The sequence below is a fragment of the Myotis davidii genome, unplaced genomic scaffold (assembly GCF_000327345.1).
Source record: "Myotis davidii unplaced genomic scaffold, ASM32734v1 scaffold2011, whole genome shotgun sequence".
Taxonomy (NCBI): Eukaryota; Metazoa; Chordata; class Mammalia; order Chiroptera; family Vespertilionidae; genus Myotis; species Myotis davidii.
Window position 1 is genome coordinate 239,694 of NW_006283148.1, and position 9,274 is coordinate 248,967.

Consider the following 9,274-nt stretch of genomic DNA (forward strand, 5'->3'; position numbering starts at 1 on the left):
CTGCTGATGCCTGAACGGTATGTGGAATGAAGTGGGCGGGCATCGGGAGGCCACTATGGCACGGGGCAAGCACTATGGGCAGTCTATCTGAAGTGTACCTGGCGTATAAGACGACTCCCCACTTGGAGGCATATTTTTCAGGGCCAAAAAATCGTCTTATACGCCGGCAAATATGGTATATATTATTATATTCCTCAATATCAGGATATATTTTGAAGAAATTTTCACAGTAAAGCTTCTCCCATTGCTGTACCCAAAAGTGCTTGTGCTTTGAGAGTAGCTTAGAGGGTGAGAGAAAATGTTACTGCAAGCAGGGGCCAAGACAGGCACCTGTATCAGAAACTTGGGGAAGGGCAGAGGTCCAGCAAGAGAATCTATATTCTACAGCTTCTCATATAATACTGCTCCTTCTGGGGCTTCAGAGTGAAGAACAAACATCTTATGGCTCCATACATAGAAGGCTGCAGCTATCAGTTGGCACAAAAGCCAACATTTGAGCTGCCTTTGGTGACAGCAAGAATTGAGATCTAGGTGATGGGAAAAGTATGTTCTATGTTCTGCCTATCTCAAAGGTTGTGAACATTTTAATGGTGAATCCTCATCTGAAAAAAAGGGAGTGCTATTATAATAATACTAGAGGCCCAGTACACGACATTCGTGCACTGTTGCGGTTGGGGAGTCCCCTCAGCCTGACCTGCACCATCTCGCAGTCCGAGACCCCTCTGGGATGTCCAACTGCCAATTAGGGAGCGAGCCTAAGCCAGCAGTTGGACATCCCCTGTGGGATCCTTAGCACTGTTGTGGAGGCGGGAGAAGCTCCTGCGACAGCCACTGCGCTCGCCAGCCATGAGCCCAGCTTCTGGCTGAGCAACGTGCCCCCTATGGGAGTGCACTGACGACCAGGGGGCAGGTCCTGAGTTGAGCATCTTCCCCCCTGGTGGTCAGAGTGCGTCATAGCAACCAGTTGTTCCACTGTTTGGTCAATTTGCATATTAGCATTTTATTATATAGGACAGTATGTGCACCATAAAGTATTCTAAACAAAGATAGTGTTAGAGAATGAGAATAAAAAATAGAGACAGACATTCTCATACATTCCCCATACTTTAATAAAGCATCTTGAGTCCCTCCCTTTGAGACCACTACACTTGATTGTCACAGTGATCCTGAGCAGTACTAAGTGGATGGTAGGGAAATCAAGTTTGGCATGATTCCCTTCCATGTTAAAAATGATCCTGGGAAGTTGGCCCAAAGGACAATAGAGGTCAGTGGTCTCAACTCTGCTGCTGATTAGAGTCAGTCTGGGGAAGTTTTAAGACATGTGAACACCCAGTCCCTACCCCATACCAATCAAATCAGTCATTCTGGGGGTGGAGTCTGCATTGTTGTTGTTTTTAAAAGTACTCCACGTGATTATAAAGCACAGGAGAGGTTGAAGAACCACTGGTATATGTATTTAAAAACACAATTGCTTAACGTGAGAATATTATTTGTGGCTTGAAAGCATTCCATTCGACTACTTTCCCATTTAAGATTGGGGAGGCCTAGCCAGTTTGGCTCAATGGATAGAGCGTTGGCCCATGGATTGAAGGGTTCCAGGTTCTATTCCAGTCAAGAGCATATACCTCAGTTGCAGGCTCAATTCCCCCGGCCCTAGTTGGGATTCATGCAGGAGGCAACCAATCGATGTGTCTCTTTCACGTCAATGTTTCTATCTCTTTCACATCAATGTTTCTGTCTCTTTCATATCAATGTTTCTGTCTCTCTCACATCAATGTTTCTGTCTCTCCCCTCTCTTCCACTTGCTCTAAAAAATCAATGGGAAAATATCCTTAGTTGAGGATTAACAAAACAGAAACAAACAAAAAAACGACTGGGGAAAATGTTTCACTCTCCAATAAGGGATATGGGAAGTAAGAAGAAAGAAATGCAAAGAAACTTTAAAGTAAAAACCATACCTAATAAAATAATAGTGAGGTTCAGAAAAAGGAAGGTTTTCATTTTATATTTCACATTCCAATTTACTGTATCTTAAACTGTTCCAATTTTGACAGACCTTATTTTCATTTAACCAAAAACACAGATCCTATTATATTATTAAAACTATCTAATGACTATTTCATATTGCAAGTATGGTTATTTCCTCTGTCAAAATAATTAATTCCAGCTACTTAAATCTTTTCTGTTAATCAGTTTACCTCTCAATTGGAAAAAAAACAAACAAAAACAAACTGACCTTAAAAAATAAAAGACATTTTCCATCTCTGAGGAACTGATTTCATCAAATTATCCTGGAGGGAAAAGCAAGTACAAAAATGTGAATTATAGGCAGCTGGAAAGCAAGATTCTGTGCAGTGAATGACACACCAAATCCTGCAGGGAAATGTGCACTACAATAGGCTTCCTGCCTGAGGAACACTGAAGAACAATAAAAATTATTCCAGAAATTATTTCCTCAGCTGTGTCATTGATGGATTTAGCGTAGGTATTTTGTTAAATCCCTATCAAATCTAAACATGTCTGTTTACAAATGTTTTCATATCTAATCATTGGTTCCTTAAACTGAAGGTTAAAAGAAACTCAAACTTGATTCCATTTTATCACAAGCCTGGATGCTGAAATGCTGTGTCAAAGCCTGTAAAATCACAGAATCTTTAGCCACATCTTTAAATTTCACCATTTTACCAATTCCACCAAAGATGTATTGACATTTTCTTTTGTGCTAATAGCAGTTAATTGGCTTCTGCAGGACAGTTAAAGAACACCAAATGGTCAATATAAGTTTACTTCATGATGTTTAAAGATATTAAAATGAGCTTGTCCCACAAACAGCCTTCATAATCAATTCTGAGAAGTCATGAGGAGACTGATTGTAGCGTATACCTACGGTAGATGGCATAGTGCATTAGATTGGTCAAACAAAATATTTATTAAACTGAAGATGGGTGCCACAACAGACTCCAGTTAGGAAAGATAATAATACCAATAATAAACATATTTTTATGATTTTACATAGTACTTTACATTTTAAAATAATTTTAATTACTTATCATCCCCTCCTTGACATGCTTATTATCATACTTCAGGACCTTCCTATATCTCACCTGGGCTACTCCTAGCTACTCTCTCACCTCAATATATTTTGGAGCTTACCATTCCTGTTACTTATCTAAGAGATGTTCTACCTCTTGTTTCTCACCTCTCACACCTTCCCACACTCTTTACCCTAGCACATGGGTTCTCATGCCATTGCCTCAACACACTACTTGGTTCTAAATTTGATTTCTTACCTTATGTTGTTCCTTTGCTGTCCTTCACAAAGGTTCTTAATGCCCTGTTTTGCAAGGCTTTTGAGGCCAAGCCAAAACTTCACCTCATCTGTGGGAGCCTTTCTGGAAAGCCCTAGGGTTGGCCTTACTGTTTTTTGTGCAAGTTTAACATTTGTACCTACTTTTATTGTCATTTTTATCATCATGGTCCATTTCCAAATCTAGGTTCCTCTCCCTTCACTATTATCCCTAAATATAAAATGAGTTCCTCCAAGCCAGTGACTACTCTGTCACAGTCATTTGGTATCCCGAGTCCGTGAGGTGCTCGATTCAGGGAGCTGATGAATTCAACTGATAAAAAATTAGAATAATTTTTATCTTTATGAATTTATTTGAGCCAAACTGATGACACATGCTGGGGAGCAAGATCTCAAATGCTCCTGAGAACAACAGTTATGCAACTTCTTTTATGCATTTGGCATTAAAGAGGGAACATACATAAAGGCGGGAGAAAGCAAAGCGGGGATTATTATAAAACAGTTAACACAATTATGTGCTTTCTTGAGGGTGGTTAACTATTTCAAAGGTGTGGACAGGACTTGCTTAAGTCAAAGATAAATCTTTTACTAAAAAGTTATATGCCTAGAGCATAACTACTCACCATAACCTGCCCAGTTAAGAATATATGATAAAATCACCCTGTGAGGTTACTTTCCATAGAACCCTCTTTCTTGGTCCACAGTTCCCCCTTTTGATCATAGGTCACTCTGAAAGATACATTGATGACCAACCTTTTAATCAGATGGTATGGTCTCGTGGCTAGGAAGACTCATTCCTCAGAAGTCTCAGAATTGACATCATCTTAATGATCATTGGGTTAGAGGCAATACCATATCCATAAGATCTGGGTTGAGGCCAAATTTTTCCCAAAAATGGAAGAACAGTAAATGGAAGGAAGCCATATCTTTTGGCCTTCATCAAGAAAAAACACTCTGGGCCCCAGCTGGGTAGCTCCATTAGTTAGAGCATCGTCCCAATAAGCCAAGGCTGAAGGTTCAATCCCAAATCAGAGCACATAAAAGAATCCACCAATGAATGCATAAATAGTGGAACAACAAATCAATATTTCTCTCCCTCCCTCTCTCTCCCTTTCTCTGTCTCTCTAAAATCAATGAGTAAAAATGTAAAAGGAAAAAACACACACATTCCAGGTCATTTCTATCCTTTGAACTATCATGATCCAAGTTTTGCCATTCGTCTCTTTTTTTTTTCATGTTTGGTGTGTTATATAAAATTTACATAAGCAATGAAAAGGGTATTAAGAGTTATCGTTTACATATTCAGTAACCATAAACACTTGGACTACACAGAAAAACTCAAAGAACAAGTATTATAATGATTAATATCAACAGCAGACAGGTAAAGACAATCAAACTAAATAGATTCTGAATTAAATGTCAATCCATAGGTATACAGGCTTGCCAATATCTTGAAAAAGCTGATTGAAAGGACTTTTATTTCTGTTTTAGATAAAGAAAAGGGAATAATACAAACTAGGAACTCAGCCCTGGCCATGTGGCTCAGTGAATTAAGCATCCTCCTCTGCTCCGAAAAGTTGCTGGTTCGATTTCTGGTCCAGGGCACATATCCAGGTTGCAGGTTTGATCCTCAGTCAAGTGTGTGTTGGAGGCAACTGATGGATGTTTCTTTTTCACATTGATGTTTCTCTCTCCCCCTCTCCCTTCCTCTCTCTCTAAAAAAATCAATAAAAACTTTTTCTTTAAATAGAAACTCAATGCTCTTTCACATAGATCAAAAGTGAGAAATCTATTTTACTCTGAGCTGATTCTGGAAAAATAAAAATAGTTACTGTCTGCCTTAATAAAAATATATAAAATGAAGATATTTTTATTGAATGAAAAAAATCAATGTGAAAATAGGCACTGAACTATTTATATCTGAGCAGATTTGAGAGGCAGGAACATAGAGATTTGTTTTTTTTCTATCTTTCATCTGGAAATCCATTTTGGGCAGAATCACAAAACTTGAGTAAGTGGCAGGTTGTTCTTCATCAACCAGGATCTTTTATTCTTGGCATCTGCACTACGGAAGACCATGGTTCCTGTTCCCTAGAAAGACTTTTCTTCAAAGGCTCATCTCTCTTGCAAGGGGCCTCTTCAGCCCTTTGCAAGGATTTTTCTTCACCCTCCCACCTCTCTGCCTTTGTGAGCCAGGTGCTAGAGTTAATACTTAGCAAGGCAAAAAGAAAGAAAGAAATCGCTCTTTAACAGCCTCACATAAATAATACCCTAAGGGAAATACCTGTATTTATAAATAGTTGTTTATAAACCATGATCCACAAGGTCTCAGGGGTTATATAGCAACTTGGGAGACTGGCTGGATAGAGCATGTTTTAACTATTTCATCACCTACATGCCTTGAGCATTTCTGAAGTCTTTAGGTTGTGTCTACCAAACATCAAAATAGTTATTTAATTTTAACAAATCAATTTTTTTATCATTACCCGAGGATATTTTTTCCATTGACTTTTTTTTAGAGAGGGTGTAAGGGAGGGCAGAGGGAGGAGGGGAGGGAGGGGAGTTGGGGGGAGGGAGGAAGGGAGAGAGAGAGAGAGAGGAGAGAGAGAGAGAGAGAGAGAGAGAGAGAGAGAGAGAGAGAGATCGTGCCCTGACCAGGGTCCAGGACCGATCTTGCAACCGAGGTAGGTTCCTTTGACCAGGAATCGAACCAAAGACCCTTCGGTCTGCAGGCTACTGCTCTAACCACTGAGAAAAACAAGCCAGAGTGAGCAAATCAATTATTTTTAAAGCATATTCATCTAGCATGGGAGAACTAGTTGTTTTGCATCATGTAAAAGGTAAAACAACCATGTATTTAAATGTATATCTTAATGCTCTACCTGGTTGTATTAGAGTTGAATAGACACCATCATAATAGGATTCAACTGATTACTGCTCTGAACCTGTGAGGGGAAGGAACTAATATTTTTTTGAGCTTCTGCCAACTACTGTATAAACATAATTTTATTTTCTCAGCACTGCTGTGAGGAGAGTATCACATAGCCCCATTTTACAGATAAGGGAATTATGGTTCAGAGCAGTTAGGTAACTTTTCTGAGGTCACACAAATAACATATGATTGAGCTGGAGTTTAACCTTAGGTTTGTGTGTCTACAAAGCCAGTGCTCTGTCCTTCACACCTCACCTCTGCCAGTGGCACACAGAGTTATACGGAACCCAGAAGAGGAGCCAGGGCAATGCACTCAGGCCTTACCCCATAACTGCATATGAACCCTGCCAGCCTGTTAAGCACAGATCATTAATCCACACATCTTCAGGAAAGAAAATGCCTCATCTATTCAGAAACACCTATAGAATAAACCTTACCACAACACAGCATGAGCCAAAATCCTGACTTCACAAATAACCAGCAGTTAGTTATCACCCTGAGAAAAGACAAATTTCCCCACATTTGGATATTATTAGGTCACTCTTAACTATATTTTTATGTAGTTATATAATTTGACTTCTTTTTTCCCACTTATTTTAACCAAAGTAATATAGTACATGCACATCTTTGCTGCTTAAAAAATTCAATTTAGCCCTGACTGGTGGCTCAGTAGCTAGAGCATTGGCCTGCAGACTGAAGGGTCTCGGGTTCGATTCCAGTCCAGGGCAAGTGCCGGGTTGTGGGCTCGATCCCCAGTGTATATATATGCCGGGGTCCAACCCCAGCAGGTCCAGGGGTTCCCAAAGGTGGAACCTAGCGAGAGAACATGGCTAGAGATCCTGGCCAGAACTTCGCTATATATATAGCATACAAAGTACTTCTAGACTTTCAAACTTGCTTCCATCTCTTCTAATGGCCAATATTTCAAACCATTAAACAATGGGAAGGCTTGATACATATGACAATTGTTTCTTCATAAAGAAAAGACTAATTTGACAGCTGAGTTTCAAGGTCTGAGTAATTTTGCAAGGGTGTTCAGTTTCTCGTTTTCAAAACAATCTCTTTCCTTATTTAAAAAATTGGGTTGTACATAATTCTTTTCCAAGATCTTAAGTATCCATTCTGTTACAATTTTAAACAGATATAATTAAAGAAGCAGCAAGATATGGTGAAAGAGCACTTGCCTGAAGAGTGAGAAGATTAATGCTACTAATATTTGTCTGTGATCCAGTATTTGTTGGATTTACTAATAATCCAATACTTATTAACCCATCATATGTGTATTGAGAATCTATTGTGTTCCAGTTCCTGTGCAAGGTAGGCACTGGGGCCTACAGACTAAAAAGGATAGACAAGAAAAAGTCCCAGACTTTGTTCAATAGGACAATTACTGATAAAGTAATAACAAGTTGATTATTATAATAACTTAAACTCTATGAGACTCAGTTTCCTCATGAGTAAAATAAAGAAAATAATATCACCTCATTGGTTCAAATGAGGTAATATAGTAGAAAAACTTTTTCCAGACAAACAACAAGCATCTTCTGCTAGCTTTGAGTTTCCCGGGGCAGAGACATATCGAGCTCATCTGTATAACCTCAGCAAGTAAGCAGTGTTCATTAAATTAGCAGGAACTCAACACAGGTGTGCTGAGCAAATGCAACTCTAAAAGGTACATCCATATTTTCACACAATTAAAAGTCTTTTTGTTTTCTTACCAAGATTATCCTCCCATTTGTGAACTAATGAGCCTTATGCAGTAGAAAAGCATAAACTGATACTACAGTAAAACATTTCCATTTAGTATGTAATCATCACTAAACTATATGTTTCAATAACAAAAATATTATAACATTTAAATTTTCATTTATTCCCTTTCATATAGCAAGCAATTGTCCCTAAAATAATTTCCAAGGGCAGAGTATAATTTTTGGAGTGTTTGGCAAAATCATATGAGCTTAAAAAGCACCAATGTAAGATAATACAAATAAGTCAATTACTTGAAATTTCAAAATGAGATGTAACAATATCTTTTTAAATTAACTTTCAGCAAAGTTTCAGCCTACAAACAATTGTCTAACAATGCTAAAATACATTCATATGTGTATGGAAATATCAATGACCTGCTTCCTGGCAGGTCTGCAGGGTTAATGGACTTTAAAGTTTTGGACACTAAAATTTGAATAGCAGACAGAGAGGTTTACATGGAAGGTACATGTTTTGGTTTTATTCCCCGCAGTGGTCAGCAAACTGCGGCTCACGAGCCTCATAGCTACTGGCCAGTCGGCCAATCACCGGTTAATTAGGCTATATAGATAGTTCTAAGGCAGTGTTTCTCAACCTTCCTAATACCGCGACCCTTTAATACAGGTCCTCATGTTGTGATGACCCCCAATTTCATTTTTACAAATTGAACATAATTAAAGCATAGTGATTAATCACAAAAACAATATGTAATTATATGTGTGTTCTCCGATGGTCTTAGGCAACCCCTTTGAAAGGGTCGTTCGACCCCCAAAGGGGTCGTGACCCACAGGTTGAGAACCGCTGGTCTAAGGGGTAAGCTGTGATTTACTGTTCTCTGGGAATCACAAAATGGAAGGCCTGGAAGGGGGTCTAGGAATTGGTAAGATGATTTGCCAGTTGCAGAGCTGGGCCTAGAACCAAAGATTCCTCTTCTCTGGGACAAGAAGCAGCAGCAGCCTGTTGAAAACATTGCCTGGTATCCTGGGAATTTGCTTATCTGCTGTGTAGAGATAGTTTGACCCTGGAGTGTCTAATTCCAAGACAAGTACACATACATTCCAGCTAAAGATGCATTTTTATTTCACTTGAAAGAGAATGGCAGAGAAATACCTCCAATTGTTCTGTGGTTTTTTTAGAACTAGTAAAATAAAGTTATCTCATATTAAGTTCTACTCCTTAATATAAGTGCACAGACAGTCTTCCAGAGAGTCTCATCCAACCACAGAAACAGTTCCAACTACCAGCCTAATTACTTGGTGCATCCCAAAGACTGCACTGGTTCATTCCTG